We start from the raw sequence: 15,506 nt of genomic DNA on the forward strand, positions 1-15,506 counted from the left end.
AAACCTCGATTTCAATTTTCTGATCATTTATCCACACTGGCCTCTTGTCTCTGCACTTGATGCTGGGGAGGGCGAGAAGGTCAAAGAGTGAACACAAAAACACATGGTTTCTGCCTTCATTAAGCTTATAGCCCAAAACAAAAGCCCAGCAAACTTTCCTGCAAAGAGCAACAGATAGTCAATATTTTAGGCCTATATCATCTCTGTTCCAACTTACCTCTGCCATTGCAGAAAATATCCAGACAAGAAGTGTCACTATAAATGTCACAAGAACAAGCAATGGTCCAGGCGTGGTGGTACACTGCCTGTAATCCCAGCAGCTGGGGAGGCTGAAGCAGGAGGATCATGAATTCAAAGGCTCTTTTAGCACTTGGCAAGGCCCTAACAACTCAGGGAGACCCTGTCTCTACACAAAATATATAAAATAGGTTGGGGATTTAGCTTAATGGTTAAGCACTCCTAGATTAAATCCCTGGTACCAAAAAAAGAGCAGTGGGCCAGGTTTGACCTGTAGGCCAGTTTACCAATCCCTGGTCTAAAAGAACAAACCACCAAGAGTTGACACTGAAAGCAAGCCTGATTTTTATTGGGAAAACTTCTAACAATCACTTCTGTTTTAAAGAGGCAAGTGGCTGAAACCCAAAAGCAACACTGGCAGGAATATTTTTTAAGGCATGACCAGTTAACAGTTCATAGCCATATCACACCTTCCTGTTGGAAACCTTCAAGACTCTCTCACGCTCCTGCAAATGGACAACATGCAATTGTCCCTAACAATGGGATAGAATTTTTTTTTTTTTTGGTGGTGCTGGGGACTGAACCCAGGGCCTTGTGCATGAGGCAAGCACTAAGCTATATTCCCCACCCCCTTAGTTTTGTCTATTCCAGGATGGATCAAAGATTTCTTGTCAGGAAGCCACAGCTTTCAATCCCCAGCACTAAAATAAGACACAGCTTTAATGACATTTGTAGTTCATCTTAGATCAAGTTTGTCCCTGAGGTCTTATCGGACCAGCTTTATCTTATTATTTAGGCCTTTCATTTGAGGCCATTTTCTAGAAATGTTAACAAATCTTTACAAGGAAGAATCCATCCTTCTGTCCTGACCCTTAGGATGTTTTCTCTATGCCCAGATCTGACCCTCTGTAAAAGGGGGATGAGTTGATACAAGGACTTGGTTAATGCATCATCTCTTTGCTGCAATTACCCACTAGCCACATCAGTCCTCCACCTGCCCATCCTGTTCCAATAGTGGCTGCCCACGTTCACACTACTCACACCCTTACACCACAGCTTCTCACGCTAACACCATGCAGTTTTTGTCCATGGGAGGCTGGCCAACTAGTTCATTTACCTACTTTTCTAGTTTTAGCAATGAGGTCCCACTTCCTGCCTAAGCCCTCAATTTATGGACACCGTGGTCTTCCTAATACCAACCACCCTTTCAAACTCCTGGCTTGACTATCCTGAAGTGTTTATGGCCTGGATACGACATGTCCTCCAAAGACTCATGTGCTAGACTTGTTAACAAGGACAGCAATGTTAAAATCCCTTTTGGAAAGGGACTGGATGGTTCCTCATCAGTGAAACCCACTGATGGATTAATAATTTGATGCCATCATGGGGAGCCAGTGATTAGTTGGAGGAAGGTTACTAGAACGATTTGTTTCCCACTTATGCCTCCATCCTGTGCTTTTGGGCTGCTGCCATGAGCTAGGCAGTTTTCCTGAGCCACACCTTTCATCACATCCTGCCTCATCTAAGGTCCAAAGCAATGAAGCCAGCAACCACGGACTAAAATCTGACAGTTGAGACAAAATCAATCTTTCCTCCCATAATCTGTACACACCAGGTATTTTTTCATAGTGACAAAAAGCTAGCACAGCCCTCACCTCACAATCCCTGAATGTGAGCAGCAGTCAGTCACTTCCTAGTCCTGACTATACATCTCACATACCCTGCCTCCATATCCAGCCTCCTACTTAGGTTGTTACTAATTTAAGAGGCAGGCAGAGGGGACAGGGTTTGTTGCTCAGTGGTAGAGCACTTGTCTAGATTGTGTGAGGCACGGGGTTCAATTCTCAGCACTGCACATAAATAAATGAGTGAAATAATTAAGGCCCATCAACATTAAAAAAAAAAAGGAAATATTTATTGAATGGGGGATAGGGGGACAGAAAGAAACACAAAGACCAAGGGAAAGTCCAGAGCCAGCCACCACAGCATATGCCAGTGACTCAACTCAGGAGGCTGAGGCAAGAGGATGGCAAACTCAAGGCCAGCCTGTTCAACTTAGAGACCATGACTTTAAAAAAAAAAAGTTACTGCAAATACAGGCAGACAGATGGAGCTGGGCTTTCCTGTCCATGGCCCTTGTTTCTCAACGATCTCTGCATACAGCTGGCAGTGAAGCTTCATGGGATGACATTGCTCTTAATTCTCTGCCCCTCCGGTGTCCATGAACAGCACCCACCAAGATCTAAAAGAAAAGGCTGTGAGATAGTGGTCTGGGGTTTCATTTGCCCTCAGCTTCTGACAGTGGCTTCCAGGGCCCCCCGGCATTAACTTAACCACAATGAGAAGTATCAGCACACCCAAATCCCAATCATCCCAAGGGCCATGGACTCCCTGGCCTGGGAATGTCCTTCAATAGTCTCTGCTTCTACAGGTATGAGACCTAGACAGTTGAGGAAGCAGAAAAGTAGTAAGTTTGGCACCATCTTCTCCTGTCCAAACTGACACCACTGAGGGACTCCCAATCAGCAGGTTCTTGTTTATAAAACAAGAGTTAAAAAACAAAAATACCTTGGAAGCTCAGTTTTTACAGTGTCTTGACAGGAGTAATATCCATGTATTTGTGCACCAACTGTCAATTTGTTGCTTATCAATGTATAACACACTCAGTTATTCCCCTTCTGGGCACACACCCGAAGATCAATCACTTCATAAAGACAGAGGAATGCCCATGTTCACCACAGCACCCTTCCCCATGTCCAAGACAAAGACACAACATGAACCCAAAGAGATCAAGAAAATGATATATATGTCTACACATACTGAGACAGAGTAAGGTAACAGAATATTATTCAGCCTTAAAAAAGGAGATCCTGCCATTTGTTACACAGATGGACTTAGAGGACATTATGCTATGTGAGATAAGCCAAAAGCTCTCACTTATATGTGGACTAGAAAGCAGGTGGTAGTGGGAAATAGGCCAGAATAAATCAAATGATTTAGATATATAGACTGAGTTAGCATGAAGATTATCATACCATGTTAAGAGGTTTTGTTAAATTAATTTCCTAAGATTTTAATTGCTCTTGCAATATGCATACCTAAAAAAAAAAAAAAAAAAAAAAAAAAAAGAAAGATAATCCCAGCCCAGACAGGCACAGTGGCTAGGATATGGCTCAGTGCTTCAGCACCTCTGGGTTCAATCCCCAGTAGGGAAAAAAGTTCTGTGTGACAGATGTTAATCTGCTTTACTAGGATAACCATTTTATTATTTTTCAACATGTTACAGACCTCAGTGATTGGAACAGATCAGGGGAAGGAGAGAGGTAGTGGGGGCCTGTGTCTACCGTCTGGTGTGTAAGGGTTGAGTTCATCTATCTGTCCATATTGTGTTTTGCCATCCTTGATTACTACTGTAGTCCCTGCCCCCTTAATTGAAGACCAGTGGGAAAATCCATACCTGATGGACCGACCTTGGGCCCTCTTTAGGGCAAGGTCTATGGGTAGACTAAAATAAGGTAAGTTTCATCAAAGAAATTCCTCAAATGGGAGAAGAAAATGAGACAAATGCCTCAACCTCAGGCAGGCTGCCTTATCCAAGGGCATTTTCCTGTTACTGCTCAATGGAAAGAACTCTATCCTTATAGGAACTTGCCTCCTTTTTGTCCCAAAGTTCCAGGCCCAAAGTAGATTGTGACAAGACATATAGAGACATAGGTTCAATTCCCAGTACATGAAAAGGGTATGATGAGCAAGACCACAGTGACCAGTGACCAGAGCTGGGGCTGAGGACAAGAAGCATGAGGCAAAGATAGAGGAGAAATGACCTCTATTGTGATTGCAAAATCAGCCTATGAACAAAGTCCCCCGGGGCAGAGCCCCACCTTGACTCCCTTTCTATAAGGCCCCAGCACCAGGTATCAGGAGGTAAGAGAGTGAGAGACAATATATGTACAAAAGCTCCAGAGTTTGAAAGGGACAAATGCAGACCCTCCAAACACGGGGAAACGCTTTCAGCAATTCCTCTCCCTGCACTATCAATGACCAGGGCACGGGTAGCCCATGATCACTTTCGAATACAGGGGCAAAAAAAGACAGGCCAGGGCCAACAGCTGAGGAAAGGGCCCTGGCCAGGCTGAGAGACAGTGACTTGGAAAAGGGACACAGTTTACTGGTTGTAACTGCAGCAGCTGCCCCTGGTTCTCAAAGGTACTTGGGGGTTCATAAGCTTTGGCCTAACAATGAGATGGAAGTCAAATTTTGGGAATAATGTTGAGTTCATTAGGTCTGGAACTGAGTCATAAAAAGTATCCCACCAAGGTTCAGAAAAAAACACCAGCTAACTTTCCGATTTCCCAAAGCATTTTAACAAGCTACTGCAGAACCAAGAAGGATGAGGGCTACATAGGTCCTTGCAGAGCTCCTGGAAACCAAGGGGAGCTCTATAATACCTACTATGTTTAACAAAAGCTTCTTCTGCTTCTCAGAATGGGAGGAGAGTTTGGGGAGCATGTCCCTGCAGGCCACAGTGAGGAAGCAAACAAAAGGAAGCAGCCTTTGCCTTGGTCTTGAAGCTGAACATCACTGTTCTCTCTGGAGAAGCATCCAGGATCCACACCTCAGAGCATCATAGCCCTGCCTCCCCTTTTTTTCTTTTTCAGCCTCCTCTTAATGACAGGGGGCTGCTAGGCAGAGGACAGCTGACAATCCTGCAGGGACAAGAAGCCACACACATCATTTATCAGTCAATCACCCAAGACGTTCACTGCGAATTAAAAAACCCATCTCTCATGAGGTGGTTAGTACAAGCCTGTAATTCCAGCAACTTGGGAACTAAGGCAGGAAGATCCGATTGACATCAGCTTCAACAATTCAGCAAGATCCTCATTTCAAAATAAAAATAAATCTCAGTGGGGATGGAAGGGGCTAAAAGGTGACAAACAGACTTCTCGTCGCTCTCCACTTCTTTCTTCATTTTTTCCCTTCTCTGGCCTCATGCTAGGCATGCTCCATTATTGAGCGCGACACCCCCAGCCCTTTTTGATTCTGAGACAGTTTCACACTAAGTTGCTGAGGCTAGCCTCGACTTGTGATCCTCCTTCAGTCTCTCAAGTCACTGGGATTACAGGCATGCACTACCACACTCAGCTCATTTTTTAAAAATTTTTATACTTTTCTTCATTCTTTTCTGGGGGGGATGGGCACTGGGGACTGGACTGCTACTGAGCCAAATCCCTAGCCCCATTTTGTATTTTATTTAAACACAGGGTATCATTGAGTTGCTTAGCACCTCACCACTGCTGAGGCTGGCTTTGAACTTGGGATTCTCCTGTCTTAGCCTCCCCAGCCATTGGGATTACAGGCATGCACCACTGAGCCCAGCTCATTCTTTATCTTACAATTTCACCCATTCCTCCAGGGTCAGCCCGAGAACCAGGCATTCTAAGATGAGCCCCAAAGGCCAGGACAAATGGCAGAGGAATAATAAGCACAGAACAGTGGCCAATGAGTCATGCCAATGAGTCATGCCAATGTATACTTACTTCATAGGGACACGGAGCAGGCAAAACCTAGAGGAGCCATGCAGACTGGGAAGCGAGGTGGTGTACTGAGCTGGACACCCTACCACTATGAGCACTCACCTTTTCCTTCCTCTTATTAGTTCACACTTAGGAATCTCTATTAAAGGACAACATGTACTAATACCCTATCTCAGCCCTAACTTAGGCACACACAACCCTGCACTCGCCACCTCACAACACTGGATTCTGTTCTGGGCAACCCTTCCACATATAATCCACACATGACATCCCCAGCCAGATATCATGAAGCACCCAGAAACAACTATAAGGGTTGGCAAAAGAAAAACTGGAGTGTGGGAAAACTACAGGGTTTGGAAGGGATGGGTGGACCCTCCAAACACGGGGAAAATGTCTTCCAGCCATTCCTGTCCCTGCACTATCAATGACCAGGGCACAAGCAGCCCATGATCACTTTCGAATGCAGGACCAAAGAAAGATAAGGAAGGGCCAAGGACAGGAAACTAATGCCAGGGGCCTAGTCCAAGACAAAGAGCACAGGAATCTTGCAGCTGCAATCTAACATACAAAACCCCATAAAACTGCCAAGGTGAAACAGAGGAGATACTTCCAACAAAAAACACTAGAAAAACCTACAGGCCAGAGATCAGGCTCACATGGACATGTCCATAAGACCTATTTATTACATCTTTTTTTCCATACCAGGAAACTGAGGTTCAAAATAGGTCAGACCAGCCCCTGGCTGGCATCTGGGAACCTGGGTCTCGGCATGTTCCCATCTCAGCAGTGAACTGATCAGGGTGGCTCACCAAGCCCAGACTGCAAACAGTGTGGTTTAGACCCAGCACTTACTTTCCTCCTGGGAGCCTGGACTTTTACTGCATGCCAGGCAGATGATATTCACATGACCAGACTTCAGTTCAAGCCCTGGGCTCAAGTCTCTATTGGGCTTCTCTGAGCAGAAACACAGCAAACATGGGGAGGCCTACCCACTGCTGGGGAAGAATGGGTTCCCTGCAAGGGATAAGGGATGGAAACAGCCTTAAAAAGCCTGCAGACTCCTCCTGACCCCACCTTTGTCCTTTTATCCTTTAACATTTGGCTGTATATCCTCTGCTGCTATGATAAATCTTAACCATCGAGTACAACTAGAAAGAAACTAGCCAGACATGGTGGCAAAAAAGGATTTAAGAAGCAGGTATGGATGGGGTGGTGGCACATACCTGTAATCCCAGTGACTTCGGAGATGCTGGCAGGAGGACTCAAAGTTCTGAGGCCAATCTGGGCAATCTATCAAGGCCCCATCTGAAAATTTAAAGATAGAATAAAATGGGCTGGGGATATAGCTGAGTGACAAAATGGTTCATCGCCAGTGCCTTAATAAAAAGCACCAGCAGGTGTGAGTGGCTCTGATGCCCAATTCCACCACTTCTCACCATGACTTGCCACTGCTGCACTACAGAAGAGCTCCAGAGCTCTGCAACCTCAAGAACCACCTGCTGCGCACAGCCTCCAAAGGCATGCAAAGGGCCAAATGTGATCCAGGTTCCTCAATAAAGGTCAATCCTTTATCATCCTTGCCTCCTCCTTCACCACCAGGGAACAGGAACATGACTTTAAGGGGTGCAGAAAGTCACTCTCCAGAGATGCTTATCTCAGCACCTGTGGTCTGACCTTCTCTTGTATGAAAACACCTATGGCCAAGGCTCTGTACACATTTTGGCACATAAATGTTGACTAAACACTTATGACCATCACCTAAATAGCCAAGATTTATTATAGGAACAAGACAAGCAGCTTACTTCTAGGAAAGGGGCAGGAGATCTTAATCTAAATCAGTGTTATCTCTTGTGCAACTGTTACTAAGGGCTCTGTTCAAAAGGGTGTTGAGTGTGCTGTGTTTCTCTAGCAGCATCTGGGCAACCTGGAAGAGGTGATGGTGCAGGGGGGCTGTGTTAGTATGGGCTGCTGCATAAATCCCTCAAATTATATTCTGCTTTGCCCACCCTGGATCTTTGCCACCTTACCCACAGCTGGAGGAAGAGCCTTTCCAAAGAACCTTTCCCAAGGCCACAAGAGGCCAGGACCTACAGAAGTAGACCACATGTAGAATTCTTCCAGTGGGACAAAAAACAAAACAAAACAAAACAAACAAAACAAAAAAACCCTAATCGTACCCTGAACCTCCACACATCCATACTCAGCATCTCCTCCCTGCCAACACTCCACGAGGTAATGAACCCCATCTCCCTTACAGTAGACAGACTCCCCCTTTTTCATTTGCCCTACCCTGACAGAACACTGACCCTCTAGCATTCAGAGCAAAGCAAGATACAGCGGAAGATACTGCCCTCAGGATCACCTCAGAGTAAAGAGACAAGCAAAGCACCAACTTCCATCCAGTCTGATTAACTCTATTGGGGGGAGGCTGAGGATACAGGCAGAGAACACTTCTGGCAGAAGGTGATGGCCACTGGCAAGACTCCACACCTAACCCACTACTCCTGGGAGTCAAGTCCAAGCACCCACATTCTTCCCTCATGTAACACAACAACCTGCACCAACTTCCATCCAGTCTGATTAGCTCTATGGGGGGGGGGGGGCTGAGGATACAGGTAGAGAACACTTCTGGCAGAAGATGATGGCCACTGTCAAGACTCCACACCTAACCCACTACTCCTGGGAGTCAAGTCCAAGCACCCACATTCTTCCCTCATGTACATAACAACCTGCCCTGGGCCAGGGAAAAGAGCCAATGCATTCAATTAGATGATGCCACCATCCTACCATCAAAAAGGGGGACAGAGGTGTGGGAAAGCTCCAGGGTTTGGCAAGGACAGAAGTGGACCCTCCAAACACGGGGATACGCTTTCAGTGGTTCCTCTCCCTGCACTACCAATGACCAGGGCACAGGCAGCCCATGATCACTTTCGAATACAGGGGCAGAAAAGGGCAGAGAAGGTGAGAAAGGAGGCTGTGGCCACCATCTTGGGAAATAACCTCAACTGGAAAGAGACCAGCAACAAGAAAATGCTCACATTTGCAGTAGTAATCCCAGAAGTTGCTTCTGACTCTGATATCAGACACATAATCCCTATCTTTCTTATTTGGAGGGTCTTCTGTTTGACTCTTGTGGTATGCATGCAGGATAAGATGACAACTGTTAGGACTGTGCTCTGCTGTGCTGCTGTCCCAGCCCAGGCCATTTTCCATGTGTTTGACACTGGTCTCCAGTTTAGCAAGCCCTGTGCCCTTTGCTTCTTCCCCTGCATTCAAAGTGATTACAGGCTGCCTGTGTATTGATCTTTGGTAATATAGGAAGAGTCTCAAGGTGTGCTCATATGCAGAGGGTCCACTTTTTTCCCTTCCAGAAGCCATAGCCTTAGTGGGATAGTGGCAATTACTTGAGCCTGTGCTAGAGCTTTTGGTGCATAACCACCAGAGACTGTGCTTCCCCAGCTGTTTTCCTGTTGGTGAATATCATGGTTTCTTAGCTTTTGTAAGTAGTGCCAAGTGGGCTGTGTCCTGAGGGAGTGCCATGTGATTGCTGTGAGAGAGAGGTAAACAGGTAGGTAGGTGTCTATCTGTCCTCTCCAAGAGCAGGGATTGTGAAGTTCTAGGTAGGTGGTGCTCTACCTGGTTCTCTGGAATGAATGTTCTCTGCAGGCTTCGAGGCTGGCAGTGTTTAGGTGGTCTGGAGCAAGGAATGAGAACGCCAGGTCACATTGCTTCCTTTTCTCTGAGCTCTTTTCCCTTGTCTAGCAGGACCTTCTTCCTCCTCTGTAGAGCTGCTGCAGAGAAGGTGCTTTCAGAACTTGATTGGGGTCTGGGAGTCCCTAGGTGAGATGTTGGGAGGAAGGCAGCAGTGTGTTGGGATGGACAGACCTGTGTTTAAATTAATTTCCAGTGACCAGCTCTGGACATCAGCGTGCCTCAGTGGAAATACTGTCAGATTTTCAATTCAGTACCACTCATACCCAGTCTCTGGCTTGCAGTCTTATAATTTCTACCAGTCTTCCTGTCACTTCTGAGAAGTGGAGGGCAAAAGGGGGCCCACACCTGTGTTGTGTCTGTTGACACCTCAGACACAACACAGGTATGCCAGAAGCCAGGTGCAAGGAGGCATCTAAAATTGGCAAGTAGGATCATTTTAAAAAGTCAGGAGTGGTGACGCATGCCTGTATCCCAGCAGCTCAGGAATCTGAGGCAGGAGGATCTCAAGTTCAAAACCAGTCTCAGCAACTTAATAATGAGATCAAGTCTCTAAATAAAACATAAGGGCTGAGGATGTGGCTCAAGGGTTAAACTCCAGTTCATGGCCCCAGAACAAAAAAAGAACAACAGTGAACCCTTGAGTGTGGACAATCCACATTCAGCAATTCTTCTCCCTGCACCATAAAAGAAAGGTACAGGGAACCCCAAATCAGATACAGGGGCAGAAAATGGCAGGTGAGCCCAAAGAGAAGCCCATATTAGGATATTAGCTCACACAAACAGTCCCAGGAGGAGAAAGCAACCCATCCAAGCCCAGGAACCATGGAGCAAAAAATTAAACAATTCTACCCACCCCCATCAAAAAAGCAGAGAAAGATCACTTTCCATCAAAATGCTTAAAACTAATCACTCAAAGCACAAAATTAGTTGTCTGCATTTAGGCATGCCTGAGGGCTCAAAAACAAGAGCAGTCAGAGGCTCTCTGCCCTCATGGAACTTTGGCAGCTTCCCTACTTAACAGAAAGTAAAGCTCAGGAAAATGAGGAAATTTAGCCAAGATCTGACTTTCTACTCCTCAAATTCAGCCTCCTCCCTTACCCCAGGCTTCACTCCGCACAGGGGCTTTGCCACGCAGTTCTCGGAACACCACAGAGCTCTACCACCTTCCCCTCTGCTAGTGTCCACAGAAGGCAATCCAGGAGTCACCCCTGGTTTCTAGTGCCCATGAATAGCAGTACTTACCCGGGGACATCCTCCCCCTGCAGGCTGAACGCCCTCGAGGGAATCCAGAGAGAAGAGGGCCCTGGCTGCTGCAGAACCAGCAAGAAACATCCAGGAGAGAGCTTTCATGTCTGCAGGAGAGGCGTTCACAGCGAGGCCTAGGCAGAAAAAAACACAGGAAAGGGCTTTTGGTGCACAGCAAGGACTTAAACCTCCACCAACCAGTGTCCAAAATGGGTTTTAGGTCTAGCCTTAAAAAGCGGCCGAGGGGAACATAAGCCAACGTTCCTACGACGTGGCACAAAGACTGAGCCTGTCTAGACAACTCAAAGAGCTTCGGGCTTTCTAATGCCCCGAGTCGGAGATCGAGGACCGGGTGTGAAAAACCCAGAAGCTCTGCACCCTCTGCCAGGCTCAAGGCCCGAGGCAACCCTACTCCGCACGAGGCTAGGGGCGGCCTAGGCCGCTGCCTTCCGTGGGCCTTTTCCCGGGACATGGGAAATAGGGCTACACACGCACCGGGTGAGACGGACCCCGCCTGACGATGACCCCCAGAGGCCTCTCCGCTCCTTGGAGCCTCGGTTTCCTCTAATGGAGCGAGAGGCGCAGACTACATACCCCGCAGTAAACTCACCCCGACGCCCTGGCGCCGGGAAGCGGCAGACAGCTGGGGAAGTTGCAGGATGCTTGAGGATTTCGAGAGATGGCGAGAGAGCGCGCGGGATGTCAAAAAAGAACAAGCACGCGACCAGACCTCCCTTTTCTTAGCCCGCGACGGCGGAAATAGGGCTACGCGCGCGGCGTGCGGCCTAGAGCGGCACTTCCACAGGGCGGAACCCGGGCGCGCGGCTGTATAGCGCCCCTGGCGGAGAGGAGGTCCGCTTCTGACTGGAAGGATCGAGATAGTTTTCCAAAGTGGCCTGGAAGTTTTGAAGAAATCTTCCCTTATATACTTTGCCTTTCTGTTTGTTCTGAAGCTATTCCTTGTTCACTGATTTGTCATTAATCTGTAGGAATGGTCAGCCTTCCTCAATAGGCTCTTTTACTAGGTTAAGTTTGCGAATGTGTTTAGTTTCTAATTCTTTCTGTCTCCCTATCCAGTGTACATCTGCCTGATTCACCACTGTATTTTAGCACTGGTTCAGTGGCTGCCACAGTAGAAAGAATGAATGAGTTCTACCCATGTACTTCTTTGTACCAGAGGGTGAGAAGGAGAGGAGTCCAGAGAGGCAGGCAGGGAATGAGTTCTTTACCAAACTTCGTCCTAAAAATGCATGGGATTGGCAGGCAGATAAAGCCCTTGAAGCAGTAGAGACCTGACCAGATTCCCCCAGCCTATCAAAGACAGGCTTGGGAATGGGCTCATGCCCCCAAATTCTCACAATAATGAATTCTGCCTGTGTCCTGGGCCAGGTGTGCCTCTTAGACATGGGCAATGCTGCCCTTGGCGCTGAGGAGGAGGGGGCCTTCCGGGAAGATTTCTGAGTTCACTGTCACAGTGGAGAAATCCAGAATTGACCTACACAACCAGGAGGGAAATGAAGGTCATGGAGTGTGAGAACACCACATATTCTATACCTGGGAGAAGTCCATGGGATTCTGAGACTCTGAGAATATTGGGCATGTGGGGAGGAGCCTTGAGGTGCTGTGGCTGGGAGGACACTAGACAAAGGGCTCAGGATGCATTCTTGAGGCCACACAGTCCTCTCCTGCCTCCTCCTCTTGCTCCCACTCTTCATGCACCCCCTCACTAGTGACCAGCCTTGGTTTTTGATTCTGAAAAATGGGTACTCGTGGCTCCTCCCTTGTAACTCTGCTGTGAGAATTAAGCCAGAGGTCCCTGTGGGGTTTCTTTTTCTTTTTGTGGTCCTGGGGATTGAATCCAGGGTGCTGTACCACTGAGCAATAGCCCTAGCCCTGTGGTATTCTTCGAGAGGCAGAGAAATCGTGCTTTGTTTGTCAAATTTAAGGTCTCCCTGTCCAGAAGAAATATAATGCAGGCTACATATGTAATTTTACATTTCTAAGTCCCCTTTAAAATTGTTTTTTAAAAAAATAAAAATAAATTTTAATTATGTATTTTTATTTAGCCCCATACTGTAACTAAAATATTATGGCAGCATGTAGCAATAGTTTAAAATTACAAATGAGATGTCTACCATTCTTCTTCTTGTATGAAGTCTTTGGAATGTGGTGTGTTCACATTCACAGCATATTGCATTTCAAATTGGCTGTATTTTCAGGGTAGGGGAGCTCCACATGGCTTGTGGCCCCTGTTCTCATCAGCTCAGGTGTGAGATACTCTGGCTTTGGTAATCCTTTGGAGCTAGAAGAGAAAAGCAAGCAGGAAGCCGAGAACATGTCCTTCCCATTGCCCCTGCTTCTGAGCCTGGACACCCTCCGAGGGGCTTGCCCTCCTGCCTAATTAGACTGGGGGCCCTTTGCCCTCGACTGGAGAGTAAGACACAACTGCCCTCAGAAAGCTGGGGATGGACAGAGTCACGATTCAAACCTACATTTTCTTTTGCATTACTCATCCCCATAATGCCAGGGAAGTCATCTTGGCTGGTCCATTTCTGCATTCCTAGTGCCTACAAGGAGGCTGAGCATCTAAGAAGAGTAGTCGAGGCTTGTTAATCATGGTGTGACAAGGATGTCAAAATGGATGTTTCAGCTGATGAAGCACAAGAAATTACTATTTGTTAGGCAATAAAGAGTTGGATAGGCATGTGTGTGAGTGTGTGTGAGTGCGTGTGAGTGTGTGTGTGTGTGTTTGTGTGTGTGTTGTATACTGAGCAGGTACTTTACCACTGAGTTACACCTCCAGCCCTTGCAAGACTTGTTCTTACCCAATAATAGTCAGAAGAGTTACGAGACCACCCTGATGTTTTTGTAGGGACTGGAAAAAGACACTTCTGTTCAGCAAGTATAAAGAGACACTTGTAAATGATTACATACCAGAATAACTCCTGCATCGCATTAATGACAGATTTGGCTACAGCTGAGAAGGCAAAATTCTACCATCTGGGAATCTGTGACCTCATAGAGGCTGAGGGATCCTCAGGGCCTACAGCCCCTTCCCTTGAGGAGATGGAGTTGGGGCTGACTGGAGAGATTGTTCCAAGGAGGTGTTGCCTAGGATCTAAATGAGAAGTCAGCAACTAGCCACATTGGGCCTACAGGAGCCCTAACCCTCTCCCCACACCACAAATGGAAACCATGCTGAATATCTTGCTGGGTCTATTCATTGTCCTGCTCTGCTTGTGTATGATCCTCTGTTACTGTGCGTATCAGCAGCAATAGACTTGGTCTCCTGAAGTCTCGGACTAAAACCTGATGGACACCTTGGCCAGCCCAGTCGCCCAGGGCAATTCAGCTGCTCTTGATCTGCCCCGGAGACTACTATATATGTTTGTGCGGGTTGTGAACTGCACAATTTCCGAGAGCATTATTCACATCATAGTCTGTGGTTGAGAACCAGCGATGCTGGAGGAGATTGACTGAGCTGATGACTCGGAACATCTTTGGCTACAGGGAAAGAAGATATTTTCCTAGTAAGCCCCCCTCAGTGCAGCAGGGTGACCCTCTATTACATATTTCAACGCATAAATAGTGAGACCTTTTAATAAAGACCCTTGAGCACTTTTCTCTCCAATTCATGAAGTCAAACAGAAGAAAATTAAACCTGGTATAGTGAAACCTGGGCAGGGCCACTAGAAAAAGAGAAGGGTTTGCAAGCAGTGGGGAGATTTTCTGGGAAACACTGCCCTTCACTCCTCTGACACATTCTCGTTTCTCAAAGTTACTTTAGAGTCAGTCGTTTCCACTCTTTCAGCAGCTCTGGGAGGAATCAGTCACCTCAGAGGTCTCAGAGGTCCCTGTGTCATCCTCAGAGAAAAGGAGAGTGAAACACTATCCCTGAAGCACCCATCTCCACTCCTCAGAATCTAGGGCACGTAAGGGAATAATGGGAGTAGGTCCAGGCCAGAATGTCCAGATGCAGACATTATGTCGAAGGCACTGGCTTTCTCTTGTGTCTGATGGGATTTAGGGTAAGTTAGTGCTATCTGCAGAAAGCTACTTTCTTGCATGCAGGCCAAGTTCCTTGAAATGTGGTCATACAATTGGACAAAGCAGGCTAAGCTGATGCTGATGCTGTCACTGCTTCTGTAATCTAATCTATAAATGCCCCCTCCCTGTGGTGACTGGTCCAGAGGGCAGTGCTCATCCAGCTGGCTCCTGCTGGACACAGTGTCATGGGGATGGAAGGACTATTGTCTTATAAAGCACCAGAGGCACTGTGTGAAGCAGGTGTACCTGTCCAGCCCCTCTACCCTGAACTTTCTGGCAAAGCACCTGTCTGGCCTGCTCCACAGGACCTTTCTGACAAAGTATCTGTCTAGCGTGTCACCACTGGATCTTCCCTGTAGTCATTTTTCAATAAACTTTCTGTCTCACATCCCATTTCTGTGTTTCTTCTTTGGACTCTTGGCAACCTATCCTCTCCTACTGGTGTAGTACAGCTGGGCTACACCTGTAGTCCATTATCTAACTTATCTTGAGGGTGTATTGGGAGGTGTTCAGTGTGTAAATGTCACCTCTCAGGGGCCCTGTGGCCTGAGCTTGGGATGCTCAGCCAGATCCTGGCTCCTGCCTGGTAAGGTTCACCCAGCAGGGCCTGCCCTGTGTGACGGTGGGCTTTGCAGGAGGGTGCCTGAAACCCCTGAAAGGGAGGAGGGACAGTTATGTTAGTCAGCTATCCATTCCTGTAACGAAATACTTGACTGAAAGTATCAG

General features: G+C 47.1%; 1 long non-coding RNA gene and 3 other non-coding genes across 9 annotated transcripts; all 4 read right to left on the reverse strand.

Annotated features, from left to right (window-relative positions):
* Window positions 1–2,126: 2,126 nt before the first annotated feature.
* On the reverse strand, window positions 2,127–11,506 carry LOC106145032 (uncharacterized). Of its 6 annotated transcripts, none has more exons than XR_013439682.1 (6): window positions 11,344–11,506; window positions 10,731–10,867; window positions 9,411–9,659; window positions 6,998–7,079; window positions 4,690–4,943; window positions 2,127–2,479 (listed from the first exon to the last, which is right to left on the reverse strand). It is a non-coding gene; the product is annotated as an uncharacterized LOC106145032 (long non-coding RNA). The 6 variants fall into 6 exon arrangements; XR_002484484.3 differs by having other exon boundaries at window positions 9,411–9,610; window positions 11,328–11,506; XR_013439684.1 differs by having other exon boundaries at window positions 9,411–9,562; window positions 11,344–11,505.
* On the reverse strand, window positions 4,185–4,318 carry LOC120887001 (small nucleolar RNA SNORA71). The gene has a single exon (XR_005730173.2). It is a non-coding gene; the product is annotated as a small nucleolar RNA SNORA71 (small nucleolar RNA).
* LOC120887004 (small nucleolar RNA SNORA71) lies at window positions 6,109–6,242 on the reverse strand. The gene has a single exon (XR_005730176.1). It is a non-coding gene; the product is annotated as a small nucleolar RNA SNORA71 (small nucleolar RNA).
* LOC120887002 (small nucleolar RNA SNORA71) lies at window positions 8,583–8,716 on the reverse strand. Its single transcript, XR_005730174.2, has one exon. It is a non-coding gene; the product is annotated as a small nucleolar RNA SNORA71 (small nucleolar RNA).
* Window positions 11,507–15,506: the final 4,000 nt, after the last annotated feature.

The sequence above is a fragment of the Ictidomys tridecemlineatus genome, chromosome 5 (genome assembly GCF_052094955.1).
Source record: "Ictidomys tridecemlineatus isolate mIctTri1 chromosome 5, mIctTri1.hap1, whole genome shotgun sequence".
NCBI lineage: Eukaryota > Metazoa > Chordata > Mammalia > Rodentia > Sciuridae > Ictidomys > Ictidomys tridecemlineatus.